We start from the raw sequence: 18932 nt of genomic DNA, 5'->3' as shown, positions 1-18932 counted from the left end.
GACAGCACCCTGTTTCACACCTTAGAGAGGTGTGCATTGCTTTTTAGGGACATTTCTAAGGATGCCAAAGACATCAAACACTGGGGATGATCCTTGCCCTCCCAGGGTCAGCTGCGACTAAGCAAAGCACAGCCTCTCGGGTGCTCAAGTTTGCAAGTCCCTACAAAAGTCCGAGGGGAGGAACGTCCTCCTACGGGGAGGGCAGGGTTTTCCTGAGGGATGGGTGGGCATGGGGGCACCCAACTGGGGGCTTCAAAGACAGACTACATTAGCTAGAGAGAGGTTGAAGAAGGACAGAGAGAGGGGGCATTTATATCAGACTCCCTCCTTTTGAAGGCCTAGTCTGGGAGGCTTTCCCTGGGGTGTAAGAGGATAAAGTCCGGCACAGTTACAGCCTGACTCCATGGAGATGAAACCCTATGGCCCCCTTATAGTACATCGGGTGTCCGGTCAGGGAAGACTGGGCAGCTGGGATTCCCAGGCAGGAACAGTAAGTGTTCTCCATGACTTAGCGGGGCTCCAGCAGGGAGAGGACAAGACACACACCAGCAGCATCGAGGTAGAGTCTCCTTAGGGCAGAAAGAGAGATCCGCACTGCTTTGCTCCTGTTAAAAAGAAAACCGTGGGCATCAAATGGCTAAGGCCCCAAGTCAGTGAATCCGGGCCGAATGCCTAATCTAATGGTAGTTTTAACCTCCCCCAGAAATGTAGACTTAACTGGTCCGTCAGGAATTTTCTGATCAGTAGCAATGAGGTAATCTGTCACAGGGGTCTTCTTCATCAAGACCCCTCTGCCCATCCCAGTAAGGGAAGGTTATCTTGCCTGAAACAATCCTTTCTTTTCTTTTGCTGATCACTTTTTTTTTTAGGTTTATCTTATTATTTTTGAGAGAGAGGTCTCCCCCGCTTGAGCAGGGGAGGGGCAGAGAGCGAGGGAGACACAGAATCGGAAGCCGGCTCCGGGCTCTGAGCTGTCAGCACAGAGCCCACACGGGGCTTAAACTCCCAAACTGTGAGATCGTGACCGGACTCTTAACCGACTGAGCCACCCAGGCGCTCCAACTTTTGCTAAATAACTTCCTTGCTTCACCCTTCTTCCTACTAAAGCCTTCCGTTCTGTACAACTCTTTGGATCGCCCTTCTGCCCTATTCATACATTGTCTAATAAAAGCCAAATAGATCTTTAAATTTACTTAGTTGAATTTTGGTTTTTAACACTCCATAGACTCCACACTCACATGCTGGTAAAGGATACCTGACAGGATTGCCAGATTTAGCAAGTGACAAAGCTAGAACATGTAACTAGAAATGTTACAAAGCTAGAAATGTAGCTAGGTCAGTTACATTTGACCTCCGGCTATAAATAAATAATGAACAAATGATGTTTTAGTGTAAGTATGTCTCGTGCACTACCTGGCACATACTCATAGTAAAAAAAAAAAAATGGTTGTTGTTATTGTTGATTGGAAATTCAAAGTTAACTCTTATTTTTTCTGGAGAACTATGCCTGGCCTACAGCCTACTTCATAATCTTTCACATCAGCCCCTGCAGCTGTAAGAAACTTTTCCCTGGCTCTCCAGAGAGAGGGAAAGCAAATGCCAGAGGCAGAAAGAAAGAGGAGAGGGGCGCCTGGGTGGCACAGTCGGTTAAGCGTCCGACTTCAGCCAGGTCACGATCTCGCGGTCCGTGAGTTCGAGCCCCGCGTCGGACTCTGGGCTGACGGCTCAGAGCCTGGAGCCTGTTTCCGATTCTGTGTCTCCCTCTCTCTCTGCCCCTCCCCCGTTCATGCTCTGTCTCTCTCTGTCCCAAAAATAAATAAACGTTGAGAAAGAGGAGAGGATTGGCCCAATTCTCCCTGTGTGGGAAAAACCCTGAGCACCAGGCCATGCTAGGCCATTGGTGGGCATTCAGATGACCCTGTCCTACCTCCATTTCTGTTCTAACCAGCTGAGGCCATGGTGATGGGCTGCTGGGGGGAGGTGGGGTGTAGGGGCATACACGGAGTTCGTTTCCATAGACACAAGGCAGTTAGGAATGTAATTATGTCTAGTGCACGTGAGTCCGGGGTAGGCACCTCACGCCAGGCCTGCTCCTGCCGCCTCCTCTACTCCTCAGGCTGGAGGGGGCTCCTTATGTACTCCCCCTTACCTCAACTCCGGGCTGGCCCTGCTCCTCCCTTAGTCTTGAGACTCTCACATACGAGTCATGTTTTTTGGCCCACTGCACTTCTACTGACACCCGCTCCTTCCTCTTGTCAGGTCAGTCTTCTTACTAGCTCTCTTTTCTGCACAAAATGTGGTCGCCATTTTCCTCTGTTCATGCATTTAAGGTACAACTAAAATTCTTTATTTCTATGAAGGCTTTCCCACTCCAATCTGTACCAAATTCTCTAAGTTGTCCTGTATACTTTACTACCTCAAATGTGTAATTGGCCTGTTTGTTATCTTGTGTGTGTGTGTGTGTGTGTGTGTATTTAATTGAAGTAAAATTGACATCAATATCCTATTGGTTTCAGGTGTACATCATAGTGGTTTGATATTTTTATACATCCCCATGAAGTTTTTTTCTTTTTTTTAAATTGAAAAGCAAAATCATAGCACTAAAAATTTAAAAAAATAACTTTTTTTAAGTTTATGTACTTTGAGAGAGAGAGTACACACAAGTGGGGGAGGGTCAGAGAGAAGGGGAGATAGAATCCCAAGCAGGCTCCATGCCATCAGCACAGAGCCTGATTTGGGGCTCGAACTCACAAACCGGGAGATCATGATCTGAGCCCAGATCAAGAGTTGGACCCTTAACTGACTGTGCCACCCAGGCACCCCAGCACTAAAAATTTTTTAATCATACATAATGGTAACAACCCAAATGACTTTAAAAATGCATCGAGTAGCTTTCCAAATTTTACAATATTCACAGGGCTCCTGGTGGCTCAGTGGGTTGAGCATCTGACGTTAGCTCAGGTCACGATCTCGTGGCTTGTGGGTTCGAGCCCAGTGTGGGGCTCTCTGCTGTCAGTGCAGAGCCTGCTTTGGATCCTCTGTCTCCCACTCTCCTTGCCCCTCCCCTGCTCACACTTTCTCTCTCAAATAAATAAATAAATAAATAAATAAATAAACATTTATAATATTCACATATAGTTTATATGGCTGCTGTCTGCCATATTTATATCTTTCCAGCTTTTGTGATCTGAGAGGCAAGGTTCCCTCTGACCTAGCTCCAAAACAACCACCCAGGAGGATGATTCATCCAGCTTGGAACACATGCCCACCAACCACAGTGCCCCCGTTCCTTTGAAACAATAACTGGGGCTAGAGGAATGACCTGTTATGTTTGGCCAGATGTACGCTACCCTGTGGCCACATATTAGATACTGTAGTTGACAGTTCCAGCAGAATCCAAATCTGAGTTGGCAAGTGGACTGGAGAAGAATAATTTCCCAAAGAAAGGGAGGCAATAATGGGCAGACAAAAACAACAGCTGTCTACAACAACCAAGATTCTCTTGAGTTTTGGTAGAATGACCCAATCCCCCCAAATCTGGTCATCCTTAATGAACTGAAAGCAAAATTTTTGAAACCAGGACCGAACTCTCTCTAAACTTAGGACTGAACTCTCAGGTAACGCTAAATGTTAGGGGACATTCTAATTTGAAAGACACTGAGTTTACATAATTTCATCTTCTTTCAGTTGAGCGTCTGAATGAATTTTATAATAATCAGATGGCATGAAATGGCTAAGAGGGGTTTTTGTTCTCCTTTTGAAGAGGAGGGCACTGAGGCTCGAAAGGATGGAAAAAACATATAAAAAGCCCATCTGGTGACATTCACTGGCCCATTGCCTGGAGTAAATCGAGACTTTTCCACCTTGTATCCTACACTCTCCACGAGTCTTCTAAAGCTCAAAATTTCAGTAGATTGGGGCGCCTGGGTGGCTCAGTTGGTTAAGCGGCCGACTTCGGCTCAGGTCATGATCTTACAGTTTGTGAGTTCGAGCCCCACGTCGGGCTCTGTGCTGACAGCTCAGAGCCTGGAGCCTGCTTCACATTCTGTGTCTCCCTCTCTCTCTGCCCCTCCCTCTCCTCACTCTGTCTCTCTGTCTCTCTCTCTCAAAAATAAACATTAAAAAAAAACTAAAATTTCAGTGGATTATTTAATTGGAAGATGACTTTAGGATACACAATAATATTTGTTTTTATTTTCCCAGGGTTTTAAATGAAAAGCCTTCACATCCTTTCAGGAATAAGGCAGAAGAAATGTTGTGTACATTGAATGAATACACCCACATAAGAAGGAATCGAAATTCTGCTTCCAAATCTAGATGGAAGGCTTCTCTGCCAACAATGTTTTGCTCTCTCATCAGCCATAAGTCTCCACTCATGTTTGTGTTTTTGCACACACCTATTCTCATATTATGTCATTGCTCTTAGAGTATCACTACCCACATAAGAGGGAGGTGAAACAAAATATTCTCTTCTGATTTTCTTTTGCTAGAAAGTTTCTGACTCATGGAGCAGTTAAAAAAAAAGTCTTCTGAGCTCTGTATCCAACTTCAGTGTTTCCCTGCAACATATTCTTTGCAAAATTACTCACGTTTTTAATAGGTATCTGTCAAAAAACCTGAAAAACTTGTGTTTAACGAAAAGTGTCGCTCTCTCCCCTTCTACTGTCCCCGTACTCAATAGTAACCATTTTTATCCGATGTCTATTATGTGTATAGCCTTTTCATATAAATGTGAATACAAGTGTATATTCTTTTTTTTACCCCAGTTAAAAAAAAAAAGACAGACAGTATTGTTCTAAATGTTGCTACTCTTTTTTTTACTGAGCACTATATCTTAAAGATGTCTCAGATTAGAGAGCTTTGAGAGAGACCTTCTTCATTCTTTTTTACAGCTGCATAGTCTTCCATCAAGTGAAGATGCCATATTTATTTATTAATGTACACGTGGATTTTGTTATGTTTATTTATTCAAAAAAATTTTTTTTAACGTTTATTTATTTTTGAGACAGAGAGAGACAGAGCATGAACACGGGAGGGTCAGAGAGAGAGGGAGACACAGAATCTGAAACAGGCTCCAGGCTCTGAGCTGTCAGCACAGAGCCCGATGTGGGGCTCGAACTCACGGACTGTGAGATCATGACCTGAGCCGAAGTCGGACGCTTAACCCACTGAGCCACGCAGGCGCCCCATTGTTATGTTTATTTTTGAGAGAGAGAGAGCACACGTGTGTGCACACACACACGTACAAGCAGGGGAGAGGCAGGGAGAGAGGGGGACAAAAGATCTGAAGCGGGATCTGCCCTGACAGCAGAGAGCCCAATGTGGGGCTTGAACTCACAAACCATGAGGCCATGACCTGGGCAGAAGTTGGACACTTACACTGAGCCACCCAGGGGCCCCTACGCGTGGATTGTTTATGATCTCAAATTCTTACAAACAATGCTGCAATTGTTAATCTCATGCATAAGTCATTTGTTGCATGTACATTTATTTCTGTAGGATAAATCCCAGAAGTGGGATTGCAGGGTTAAATGGTTAACAAATATGTCATTCTTACAGTGTTTTCTTAAAGCAGTACTACCCTTTTTCTCTTGGTGAACTCATTCTTTCTCCAATACTCATTTTATTTTTAAATGTTTATTTATTCACCTTTGGTGGGGGGTGCACACAAGTGGGAGAGTGGCAGAGAGAGAGAGAGACACGGAATCCACAGTAGGCTGCAGGCTCTGAGCTGTCAGGACGGAGCCTGATGCGGGGCCCGAACCTATGAACTGTGAGATCATGACCTGAGCCAAAGTCAGGTGCTCAACTGCCTGAGCCACCCAGGCGCCCCTCTCCAATACTCATTTTAAACATTAGCTGCTCTGTGAAGATTTCCTGACCCCTTTTGTGAAGACAGCCATTTGCTCCTAACTCAGTGCTTTCATTGCCCATATTTGTACGTCCATAAGAGTTCTTAGGCCTTTGTACCGACCTATTTATTGGTATGGCAGTTACCTTCACTGGTCTATGATGCTGAAAACCGGAAATGCTATCTGCTGTGTTTTCATAACCCTGGACCCACTGACAGTGCCTTGTGTGCAGTAGATGTTGCATGCAGGGCTGAATGGATGGATGGGTAGATGAATAAGTGAATACGACTGAAGAAATTGCTATTACTAGAGTAAGTTCCCAAAACTATGATCCTCTGGAGAAGCTGGGGCAAATCTCAATGTGAAATACCAGTGTGTATTTTTAAAAAAAAATTTTTTTAAACGTTTATTTATTATTGAGAGAGAGAGAGAGAGAGAGAGAGACACGGAGCATGAGCGGGGTGGGGGCAGAGAAGGGGGGGACACAGAATCTGAAACAGGCTCCAGGTTCTGAGCCGTCAGCACAGAGCCCGATGTGGGGCTTGAACTCATAACCTGTGAGATCATGACCTGAGACGAAGTTAGACGCTCAACCGACTGAACCACCCAGGCGCCCCAATACCAGTGTGTATTTTTATGCTTTAAGACTTGGCCTGGGTGGGCACGTCGATGGAAAGAGAGGTCCTGGACTCACAGCAGGACACGCTGAGTTCAGGTAAATAGTCAACAGTTGAGACGTATACTGGATAAGGCTCATGTGGAGGCGAGCACCAGACACGGATCTTCTATCACTTAAGCAAAGACTCGAATTCTAGAAGCTCTCAAGAGAAGGCAGAGCTAAAGAGCCAAGTCTCAGGAAAGGTAGCAACAGGGTGGGTCCTTCAGAATCAGGAAGAGCTTATGGGCTTTTCTCCTGAACATCACCAGGGGTGACTCAGCTCTTACCATGTTCCATCTCTAAGTTCTCAGAGTTCGCAGGCAAGAACCCGTTCCATCACCACTCCCTTTCCTTGGATCATTTTTTTTTTTTTAATGTTTATTTATTTTTGACAGAGAGAGAGAGAGAGAGAGACAGAGCATGAGCGGGGGAGGGGCAGAGAGAGAGGGAGACACAGAATCTGAAGCAGGCTCCAGGCTCCGAGCTGTCAGCACAGAGTCCAACGCGGGGCTTGAACGCACAGACTGAGAGATCACGACCTGTGCCCAAGTCGGTCGCTCAACCAACTGAGCCACCCAGGCGCCCCTCCTTGGATCATTTTTTAAAAATTTATTTTAATGTTTGTTTTTGAGAGAGAGAGAGAGAGAGAGAGACTGTGTGCACGTGCACACACAAGTGGGGGAGGGGCAGAGAGGGGGAGACAGAATCGAAAGCGGGCTCCAGGCTCTGAGCTGTCAGCACAGAGTCCAATGTGCAGCTTGAACTCATGAGTGGTGAGATCATGACCTGAGCTGAAGTCGGATGCTTAACTGACTGAGCCACCCAGGCGCCCCTTTCCTTGGATCATTTAGGCATAGCTTAAGGACAAGACGATGGCATGGCAACAAGCTCATGGCTTCTGGGAAACCATTATCTGCCAGGAAACCATGGTAATTTTTGGCTTGCAAGAGTAGCCAACGTGACAAGGTCAGGGCTTTTCTATCAGGTGTGTACAGCAGAACGATAATGAGGTCAGGGAAAAGTAGAAATCAGGTCAGTGGGACAGGGACTCAAATAGGAAAGCACCAAGAAATCCAGCCATCAAGACTTGGGCAATAGGTCAGAATTAGACTGACAGCCAGATATAGAGGTGGAGTCATCTGAGCACATCTGGCCCCGGATCAAGATTGGTCCTGGGAACTGGAGGAAGACTGTACCTGCCCTTGGGATGTGAGTGGGGAGCCAGTAGGAGGGATGTGCAGGCTGGAAACCAGGCGGGGTCTGGCACGTAGCATTCCTCTGTGCTGCAGCCTGCCTTTGTCCCAACAAAGTGCACCAACAAAAATGCTTACGAATTTCATCGTCTCTCAACTATTGGTGCTTGTTATTATTATTTTGTTTTTAGTTGAGGTTATTTGGCCTTGAATCCAACTTGCATGCCAGTGTGACTAAGAAAAAGGAGGATACTAACCTTCATTTTGTGCCAGCTGTGTTGCAGACATGGTGTTGGAGATTGCATACGCATTATTACATTTAAAAATATCCTCAACATGGCCACTTGAGTGAGGCCTCTTTTTACAGATGAATTAACTTGGCCGAGGAAGATAAGCTGCCTCAGTCTGTCACAGACCGGGTGGCTTATACACGAGAAGCATTTACTTCTCACAGCTCTGGAGGCTGGGAAGTCCAAGATCAGGGCACCAGCAGATCGTGTCTAGTGACAGCTCACATCCTAGATTCCCAACTTTTCACTTGTAACTTCGCATGGCAGAAGGGGAAAAACCTTTCTCTCTCTAGTCCCATTCATAAGGGCTTTGCTCTCAGGACCCAGTCACTTCCCAGGGTACCCCCTCCTAATACCATCACTCGGTGGGGGGGGGGGGAGGGTAGGTGCTAACATATGATTTGCACAGACACCTGGGTACACAAACGTTCAGACCATAGCAGAGGGCATAGGAACTTGAACAAAGTGTTCTCAGACCAAACACTCATTTTTCCCTCTTCACAGCGACTTCGAGATTCTCTTAGGTCTTATCACACGCACCCAGGGGCGTGTACCGATATTGAGTCTATGGCAGCAGCCATGATGTCAGGGATAATGGAATGCACTTGGGGTCGGGAAATCTCAACCTTGAGCTCAGCTGCATTATTAATTAGGTGGTGGCTTAGTTTACTCACCTGTAAAGTGAAGAGATTGAATTAGTGTATAATGGAGGCTCTTGCATTGCTCTAAACATGCCATGCTTCTGATTTCACGGCCTTTGAGTCCGTTAAGGATCCCTTCTGCTTTAGAGAACTGTAATTAGCTCTGTAGATATGTGCCAAACTGGTGTGACATTTTGTTAGCCTCTGCAAAGGTTATGGTGTATTCTTGACATTCTTCATTATTCCTTTGCTAATTTTTAGAAAAAAAATTAAAAAAAAAATTTTTTTTAACGTTTATTTATTTTTGAGACAGAGAGAGACAGAGCATGAACAGGGGAGGGGCAGAGAGAGAGGGAGACACAGAATCTGAAACGGGCTCCAGGCTCTGAGTGGTCAGCCCAGAGCCCGATGCGGGGCTTGAACTCATGGACTGTGAGATCATGACCTGAACTGAAGTTGGACGCTTAACCCACCGAGCCACCCAGGTGCCCCTAGAAAAAAAGTTTTTTAATATTGTACCAGATCAGTGTGGTCTGTCATTCTCAGGAAACTTTGAACTTACCTATACAGTTGTTCTATGAAAGGAAGGTACATGCAAAATGACCTCCAAAGGCCAAAGGAGTCATAAGATTGAAGAAAAAGGCACAAAAAAATGGTTTATTAAGGGACTTACAGACAGAAGCATGTCTCCGGCACTTGCAAGATGAATAAATTTCCCAAACCTCACCTCCTGTAAGAACTGTCATCTCCAGGGGCACCTGGGTGGCGCTCAGGCTGTTGAGAGCCCCGCTCTTAATTTCTCCTCAGGTCATGATCTCTTGGTTCCTGGGTTCAAGCCCCGCATCAGGCTCTGCTCTGACAATGCAGAAACTGCTTAGGATTCTCTCTCTCTTTCTCTCTCTGCCCCTCCTGCAACTCTCTCTCTCTCAAAATAAATGAATACACTTAAAAAAAAAAAAAAAAAAAAAAGGAGTGCCTGGGTGGCTCAGTAGGTTAGGGGGTTAAGCACAGACTCTTGATTTCAGTTCAGGTCATGATCTTATGGTTCGTTGAGTTGAGCCTCGAGTTGGGCTCTGCACAGAGCCTGATTGGAATTCTCTCTCCCTCTCTCTCTGCCCCTACCCCAGTCATGCTCACTCTCTCTCTCTCAAAATAAATGAATAAACTTTAAAAAATTAAAAAATAAAATGAAATGAAAAAAACAACACCTGCTATCTCCAGAGCAGATCAAGGATGCTATGCCCCAAGGGTGGACTTAAGGGTGTGTGGTTAAACAAAAGAAAGAATGTGGAGGGCAGGGCTTATGCTCCAGAAGGCCTCAAGTCACAGAGCAGCCATCATGGCCAATTTGTCTAAGATGGCGTTAGTCTGGTTCACACAACATTATTTCAGGCATGAGGTACATTGCCTTCTTTACTTTTTTGGATTGGTGCATAAAAGTTATTTTAAAACTTTCTTCCCATTTTTGGTAGTGAATATTTTTCAAATGAAATTCTTATGTAGAACTCCAAAATGTAAACCAAATGTAATGGGGTGTGGGAAAAAGTTACTACATAAACAGCAGGATTAAAAAATCCCATTGGGAGAAAAGTGGTTTTTATATTGGGAAAGACATTTATGGATACAAAGTGTGGTTTACACTTCTGCGCAAGCTATGCTTTCTACTCTTCTTTATCTTCCTCCTCCTGAATTTGTTTTAGTTTTGTTATTAAAAGATTTTATATTTAATAAGTAAAAAAACCTAAATGTACACATAGCATTAACTTCTGCTGGTAATAATATACAGCATGTATGTGTTATTACATAACTTATAGACTGAAGGAGTAACCAGTTCTGTTCTTTCCCTCCTACCATAAACGATTCTAAAGCTGAAAAAAAGTTATGAAACAGCTGTTTTTAGGCACAGATAACAGATAGGTGGGGCTATAATCCTTGAAAGGAGGAAAATAAGTGATGTGTGCTCCACGTTTGTTTTGCTCTGATTTATGCCTGTGGGCATTCTCCAGACTGCAGAACACAGAGCTCAAGTCAAGAACACCGGACTTCTGGAGCAGCTGAGAAGGTTGGAGTTTGTGGGACAAGGAACCAACGAGGAGGCACTGTCCTAGGGGACAGGAGAGGAGAGAGTAGCCAGAAATGGTCACGTGGTAGCTCCCTTGGCTCACTGGCTGAGGTGGGGACGCATGCACACTTACGAGGCTCACTGAAACCTAGCAAAGCAAAAACTGAAGGAAAGAAGTAGATGAGTCTACAATTCTACTTGGAGAGTTTAACTCTCCTCTCTGAAATTTATTGTATCATAGAACAAAAAGACACACACAAAAATCATGGATATAGAGACAGACAGAAAGATGGTGGTGGAGTAGGACGATTCTAGGCTCACATTGTCCCACAAATACAACTATGTAACTATCAAATCATCCTAAACACTCAATAAGTCAATCAGAAGGCTGACAGGACAAATTCCACAACTAAAGGAGAAAAGAAGCCACGTTGAAGAAGGTAGGGAGTGCAAGAGATGTGTTTAGGGGAGAAATGGATCCTGGCTGCTGTGGAAGGGAGGGAGATGTGGTCTCAGAGAAGGGTGAGAGAGAGAGAGGCATACGGGGAAATGCACAAGAACATTTCCCTATAGTCATTGGCTTAGCAAACGAGAGGGGCTGAATTTTGTGAGTTCTTGTAACCATAGAGGCTTAAAGTTTGGAGTTTTAAAAGTCAATGAGCTTCACAGGGAAAGCCTGACTTCGGCTCAGGTCATGATCTCGCCATTCGTGGGTTTGAGCCCCGCGTCAGGCTGCTTCGGATTCTGTGTCTCCCTCTCTCCCTGCCCCTCCCCCACTCACACTCTGTCTCTCTCTTTCTCAAAAATAAATAAACATTCAAAAATAAAAAGGAAAGAGCACACAGAACACCAAATCAGCAGCGTGGACACAGCACATACTGGAGATACTCCCTGAAGAGCCAGATCCTGGACACTACATAACTTTTTCTTCGTAAGTCTGTTAGTTTCAGAAGCAGGAGACATAACTGGCTTTTCTAATACAGAGAAGCAGGCAGAGACTTAGACAAAATGGAAGACAGAGGAATTCATCCCAAATAAAAGAACAAGACAAAGCCACGGCCAGAGATCCAAGTGAAACTGGTGTAAGTAACATGCCTGATGGAGAATTTAAGGAAACAATTATAAGGATACTTGCTGGACTTGAGAAAAGAATGGAAGACAGTGAAACCCTTTACCACAGAGATAAAAGAGTTAAAAAAGAATCAGATAAACAGAGTGCAATAAATAGATTAGAAACACACTTGATGCCATGAACAGCTGCCTGGAAGAAGCAGAGGAATGAATTAATGACCTAGAAGACAAACTCATGGAAAGTAATCAAGCTGAACAAAAGAGAGAAAAAAGAATTATGCAAAACGAGAACAGACTTAGGGAACTCTGTGACTCCCTCAAACATAGTACCATTTGTATTACAGGAGTCCCAGGAGAATAAGAGAGGAAAAAAGGGTGCAGAAAATTTATGTGAAGAAATAAAACTGAAAACGCCCCTACTCTGGGGAAGGAATCAGACATCCAGATCCAAAAGGCACAGAGAACTCCCAACAGAATCAACAAATGCAGGTTCAAAACAAGACATATTGTAATTAAATCTGCAAAATGTAATGATAAAGAAAAAAAATCTTAAAAGCAGCAAGACAGGGGCACCTGGATGGCTCAGTTGGTTGAGCTTCTGACTTTGGCTCAGGTCACTATCTCCCAGTCTGTGGGTTCAAGCCCCACGTCGGGCTCTGTGCTGACAGCTCAGAGCCTGGAGCCTGCCTCGGATTCTGAGTCTCCCTCTCTCTCTGCCCCTCCCCAGCTAGTGCTCTGTCCCTCTATCTCTGAAAAGTAAATAAAAACATTTTAAAAATAAATTAAAGAAATTTTTAATATTTATTTATTTTTGAGAGAGAGAGAGAGAGAGAGTTGGGGGTGAGGTGCACAGAGAGAGAGGGAGACACAGAATTCGAAGCAGGGTCCAGGCTCCAAGCTGTCAGCACAGAGCCCAACGTGGTGCTCGAATTCATGAGTGGTGAGATCATGACCTGAGCTGAAGTTGGATGCTTAACCAACTGAGCCACCCAGGCACCCCTATTTTTATTTTTTGAAAAGTATGTATGTATGTGTGTATGTATGTATTTTGAGAAACAGAGTGAGCAAGCAAAGGAGGGGCAGAGAGAGAGGGAGACAGAGAATGCCAAGAAGGCTCCACATCTGTCAGTGCGGAGCCTGACATGGGGCACGAATTCACAAACTGTGAGATCATGACCTGAGCTGAAACCAAGAGTCAGACGTGTAACCAACTGAGTCACCCAGGTGCCCCTGGACCAGCTGGACACAACACATATATTCAGAACATTTCATCTCAAAACAGCAGAATACACTTTCTTTTCAAGTGCACATGGGACATTCTTCAGAATAGATCATGGATTAGGCCACAAAACAGGCCTCAACAAATTAAGGAAAACTGGAGTCAGACTATGCACCTTTCCTGACCATAATGCTATGAAAGTGGAAGTACCACAAGAAAAAATCTGGAAAGACCACAAATAATGGAGGTTAATAACATACTACTAAACAACAGGTGAACCAGGAAATCAAAGAAGAAGTAAAAAGATACATGTAAACAAATGAAATGAAAACACAGTGGTCCAAAACCTTTGGGATGGCAGCAAAAGTGGTTCTAAGAGGAAGTATATAGCAATATAGGTCAACTCAAAAGCAAGAAAAATCTCAAAAAAAACCCCGCCTAATCTTACACTGAAAGGAATTTTAAAAAGAACAACAAACAAAAGCTAAAGCCAGCAGAAGGAAGAAAATAATTAGGATTAGAGCAGAAATAAATGATTATAGAAACTAAAAAAAAAACCAATAGAACAGATCAATAAAACCAGGACCTGGTTCTCTGAAAAAAATTAATAAAATTGATAAACCTGTAGCCAGCCTTCTCAAAAAGAAAAGAGAGCACCCAAATAAATAAAATCACAAATGAGAGAGGAGAAATAACAACTAACATCACAGAAATACAAACAATTATAAGAAAATATTATGTAAAACTATATACCATCAAATTGGATAATCTAGAAGAAATGAATAAATTCCTGGAAACATATAAATGACCAAAACTGAAACATAAAGAAGTAGAAAATTTGAGCAGACTGATGACCAGCAAAGAAGTTGAATCAGTAATCAAAAAACTCCCAAGAAACAGAAGTCCAGGACCAGATGGCTTCATAGGCGAATTCTATCAAACATTTAAAGAATTCATACTTATTATTATCAAATTATTCCAAAAAATAGGAAAGGAAGGAAAACTTCCAAATTCATTTTGAGACCAACATTACCCTGATACCCAAACCACATAAAGAACCACAAAAAAAAAAAAAAAAAAGAGAGAGAGAACTACAGGCCAATATCTCTGATGAACATAGATGTAAAAATCCTCAACAAAATACTAGCAAACCATATCCAATCCAATGATACATTTAAAAAATCATTCACCACAATCAAGGGGGATTTATTCCTGGATTACAAGGGTGGTTCAATATTCACAAATCAATCAACATGATATATCACATTATTAAAAGAAAGGATAAGAACCATATGATCATCTCAATAGAAGAACAAAAAGCATTTGATAAAGTACAACATCCATTCATGATAAAAACCCTCAACAAAGTAGGTTTAGACGGAACATACCTCAACATAATAAAGGCCATCTATGAGAAACCTAGAGCTAATATCATTCTAAATAGGGGAAAACTGAGAGCTTTTCCTCTATAGTCAAGAACAAGATAGGGATATCTACTCTCACTGCTTTTATTCAACATGGTACCAGAAGTTCTAGCCACAGCCATCGAACAACAAAAAGAAATAAAAGGCATCTAAATTGGCAAGGAAGAAATCAAACCTTCACTATTTGATATTCTACATAGAAAACCTGAAAAACTCCACCAAAAAACAGCTAGAATTTGATACACTAATTCAGTAAAGTCCCAGGATACAAAATCAACATTCATAAATCTGCTGCATTTCTATACATCACTAATGATGCAACAGAAAGAGAAATTAAGAAAACAATCCGGGAGGGAGCCAAGATAGTGGAACAGCATGGAAGTTTTTTGTGTGTCTCTCGTCCATGAAATACAGCCAGACCAACACTAAACCATCCTGCACACCTAGAAAACTGATCTGAGGATTAACACAACAATCTGCACAACCTGAACCACAGAATTCAGCAGGTAAGTGGCATAGAGAGGTGAATTTGCAGAGCGAGAAGCTGCGAAGGGCAGGGAGGTCCTTTTGCATGCAGAGAGAGGATGGAGATGTGAGGAGAATATGGGAAAAGCACCCATCCCCAAAAGCAGCTGGAGAGAAAATGGAAAATTGGAAACAGCCGCAGGGACTGAACTAAAAAGGGAGAAAGGAGAAAGGAGAGGGTTTAAATTCCATTAAGACTGTAAACAGCGGGAACAGTGGGAGTCTGCAACTCCACAGCTCGATACCTGGTGGTACTCTGCTGGGAAGGGCAAATCCCCAGAAGCAGAGTGGGTTCTGGGAGGTTCTCGGGCCACACAGGGAGAAGCGGTTCCACTGCTGAAAGGACATTTGGTAGAGACTGTGAGGCCACCTGGTCCTAGCAGACCCCAGAGAATGGCCACATTCACTGGTGCTGGGACAAGGTCGGTAAGGGTGAAGCCTGGTGCCAGATGTGTGTTGTGACTTTCCATAATCCCTGAAACGCTGCTGCTACATGATCTCGTGAACTTTTTCTGGGGTGGGCTGGCACCTGGCCAGTCTCTGGGCATCGGCAGCAGCATGGTCCCGCGAACATTCCTGGGTGCGGCCGGCACTCAGCCATTGCTCGGTGAGACCCTCCGCAGAGGGACGGAATGGGTGAAAGCTGCAGTCCCTCAGAAGTAAGGGGCTGGGGAAAACAGCCGCATCTGAGACAAAACTCGGGAGAGAGGTACTACCTGGCGCTTGGTCACAGACAGTGTAAAACTGGGGAGTGGATGAAAGCTGAAGACAAAGAATGGGTGCATGATTGCTAATTAGGGAGAACAGAGTTCCAATACCAGAGACTGGGTAGCTGGGTGACACCATTTTTACTGCTTCGTTGCATGTGCATACACACCTACAAGCCCCACAACAATCCACCCCATTAGGCTAATAGCACCATCTAGTGGAGAACGGAGCCATTACACTAAGCCCCATGCAACTGAGCCAACCTCGCTCTTCAAGAACAGAAGTCTCACCACCTGCTTAGTTTATGGACTATAAAGCGCTTCATAGTCTGACTTCTAGGGGAAAACAATGTAATTTTAGTTGTATTTCAGTCTGTTAGCAGGTTCATCTATTCAATTTTTTCTTTCTTTCTTTTTTCTTCCTTCTCCCTTTCTTTCTTTCTTTTTCTTTTTTTCTATTTTTCATTTCCTTTCTTTTTCTTGAATACAGAAAGAGAAAAAAATCATTTTTATTTTCAATTTTTATTAAAATATTTTTCTTTAATTTTTTTCCATATTTTTTACTTTTGTGTAAACTTTTTCAAATTCTATTTTACTTCCATCATTTTATTTGTCTACTTCAGTGTATTCATTTTTTCACATTTTCAAACGATTTCCTTTTTTTTCTTTTTCTCTTTTCCATTTTTTCTCTTTTTCTTGAATAAAGAAAAAAATTCATTTTTACTTTTAATTTTTATTAAAATATTTTTCTTTAATTTTTTTCTACTATATTTTTTACTTCGGTATACATTTTTTCAAATTCTAGTTTACTTCCATCATTTCATTTTAGTCTTCTTCAGTGTATTCAGTTTTTCGAATTTTCAAACAATTTCCTTTTTTTTTTCTTCTTTCCCCTTTTTGTCTCTAATCTGTCAAGCCACTTTCAACACCCAGAACAAAACACATGTAGGATCTAGCATCATTTATTCGATTTGTGTGTGTGTGTGTGTGTGTGTGTGTATGTGTATGTGTGTGTGTGTTAAAGTTAAAAAAAATTAAAATTGGGGCGCCTCGGTGGCGCAGTCGGTTAAGCGTCCGACTTCAGCCAGGTCACGATCTCGCGGTCCGTGATTTCGAGCCCCGCGTCAGGCTCTGGGCTGATGGCTCAGAGCCTGGAGCCTGTTTCCGATTCTGTGTCTCCCTCTCTCTCTGCCCCTCCCCCGTTCATGCTCTGTCTCTCTCTGTCCCAGAAATAAATAAACGTTGAAAAAAAAAAAATTAAAAAAAAAAAAATTAAAATTAAAAAAATAAAGTTTTTTTAATTTTAACTTTTTCTACCTCATTAATTCCTTTTCTCCCTTCAAAATGATGAAACGAAGGAATTTACCCCAAAAGAAAGAGCAGGAAGAAATGACAGTCAGGGACTTAACCAACACAGATACAAGCAAGATGTGTGAACCAGAATTTAGAACCACGATAATAAGAATACTAGCTGGAGTCAAAAATAAATTAGAATCCCTTTCTTCGGAGATAAAAGAAGTAAAAACTAGTCCAGATGAAATTAAAAAATGTTATAACTGAGCTGCAATCATGAATGGATGCGGCGGTGGCAAGGAGGGACAAGGCAGAACAGAGAATCAGCGAAATAGAGGACAAACTTCTAGAGAATAACGAAGCAGAAAAAAAAAGAGGGAGATTAAGGCAAAAGAGCACAATTTAACAATTAGAGAAATCAGTGACTCATTAAAAAGGAACAACATCAGAATCATAGAGGTCCCAGAAGAGAAAGAGAGAGAAATTGGGGTAGAAGGGTTATGTGAGCAAATCATAGCAGAAAACTTTCCTAACCTGGGGAAAGACACAGACATCAAAATCCAGGAAGCACATGGGGCACCTGGGTGGCTCAGTCGGTTGAGCATCCGACTTTGGCTCAGGTCATGATCTTACGGTTCGTGGGTTCGAGCCCTGTGTTGGGCTCTGTGCTGACAGCTCAGAGCCTGGAGCCTGCTTTGGATTCTCTCTCTCTCTCTCTCTCTCTCTCTCTCTCTCTGTCCTTCAACCACTGGTGGTCTGTCTCTCTGTCTCTCAAAAATGAATAAAGTTTAAAAAACAACAACAACAATAGCCCCCCACCCACTGCCTAGGTGCAGACAGGCTCTCCTTCGCTGTTCTGCCCACTGCTCCTTTGTTGTATATTCAATAAACTTGTATCTCCTTTGTTTTGCCTCAGGTGAATTCTTTCACCCTCTGTGCGTGGGCTTCCACCCAATCGTCACCCCACATTTGGGGGCCCCCATCTGATTGAGAGAGACACCACATTTAGACACGACACCAATGTTACATTAGTTTCAGCTCTACAACACAGTGATTCAACTTTTCTGTACTTAGGCTCACTGAAGACTTCCAGAGCACAGCCCCTACCCCACCCACATTCTTTTTTTTAGTGTAACCACACCCTTCAGTACACCCTGAGGCATAACATCTTTGATCTGCTCTGGAGATAGCAGGTCTTACAGGATGTGGGGTTCTTGTCTTGGGGCTGCCCAAGACATGCTTCTGTCCTTCTGTCCATAGATCCCCTTAATAAACCATTTCTTATCCTGCTGGCCTCGTTGGCCTATTTCTTCAGTCTTAAGACTCTTTGGCCTGGGGCACCTGGATGGTTCAGTTCGTTGAGGATCTGACTCTTGATTTTGGCTCAGGTCATGATCCCAGCATCGTGGGATTCAGCCCCATGTCTGGCTCTGTGCTGGGTGGGAAGCCTGCTTAAGATTCTCTCTCTCCCTCTGCCCTTCTCCCCTACTCATGAGCTGCTCTCTCTCTCTCTCAAATAAATTAAAAAAAAAAAACAAAAAAAGACTCCTTGGGCCTTAGGAGGTCATTTTGCGGATACATAGAACCGATCATTAAAACAGTTGATTTTCTGAAAAGATTAATAAAATTGAGAAGAACTGATTAAAGTAAAAAATAGAAGAGGCAAATTACAAATATCAAGAATTAAAAAAAGGAGATATGACTACAAATCATTGAGAAAGAATAATAAGGTAATATTATGATGGGCTTTATGCCAATAAATTTGACAACCTAGATGAAACATACAATTTCTCGGAAAAACCTAACTTAAAACTGATACAAGGAGAAACAGAACATCGTTATAGCCACATAACACTGCTAAAGAAATTGCATTTGTAATTTTAAAAACCTTCACTTGTGAATTCTATCAAAAATTTAAAGAAGAAATAACACCAATCTTACACATACTCTTTCAGAGAAAAAGAGAAAGGTGACACTTCCAGATTGTTTTCCGAGGC

At 43.0% G+C, this 18932-nt stretch overlaps 1 long non-coding RNA gene across 1 annotated transcript in view; it reads right to left on the bottom strand.

Annotated features, from left to right (window-relative positions):
• Positions 1–18932, bottom strand: part of LOC123593179 — a 28201-nt gene continuing 9269 nt past the window's right edge. The window contains exons 4-5 of the long non-coding RNA XR_006710170.1: positions 8668–8884; positions 1–605 (exon numbers count right to left, since the gene is read on the bottom strand). This is a non-coding gene — a long non-coding RNA (uncharacterized LOC123593179). The remainder of the gene's footprint in view (positions 606–8667; positions 8885–18932) is intronic.

The sequence above is a fragment of the Leopardus geoffroyi genome, chromosome D4, assembly GCF_018350155.1.
Source record: "Leopardus geoffroyi isolate Oge1 chromosome D4, O.geoffroyi_Oge1_pat1.0, whole genome shotgun sequence".
In the NCBI taxonomy this organism is placed as follows: Eukaryota; Metazoa; Chordata; class Mammalia; order Carnivora; family Felidae; genus Leopardus; species Leopardus geoffroyi.
This window is presented reverse-complemented; position numbering and strand designations above follow the sequence as displayed.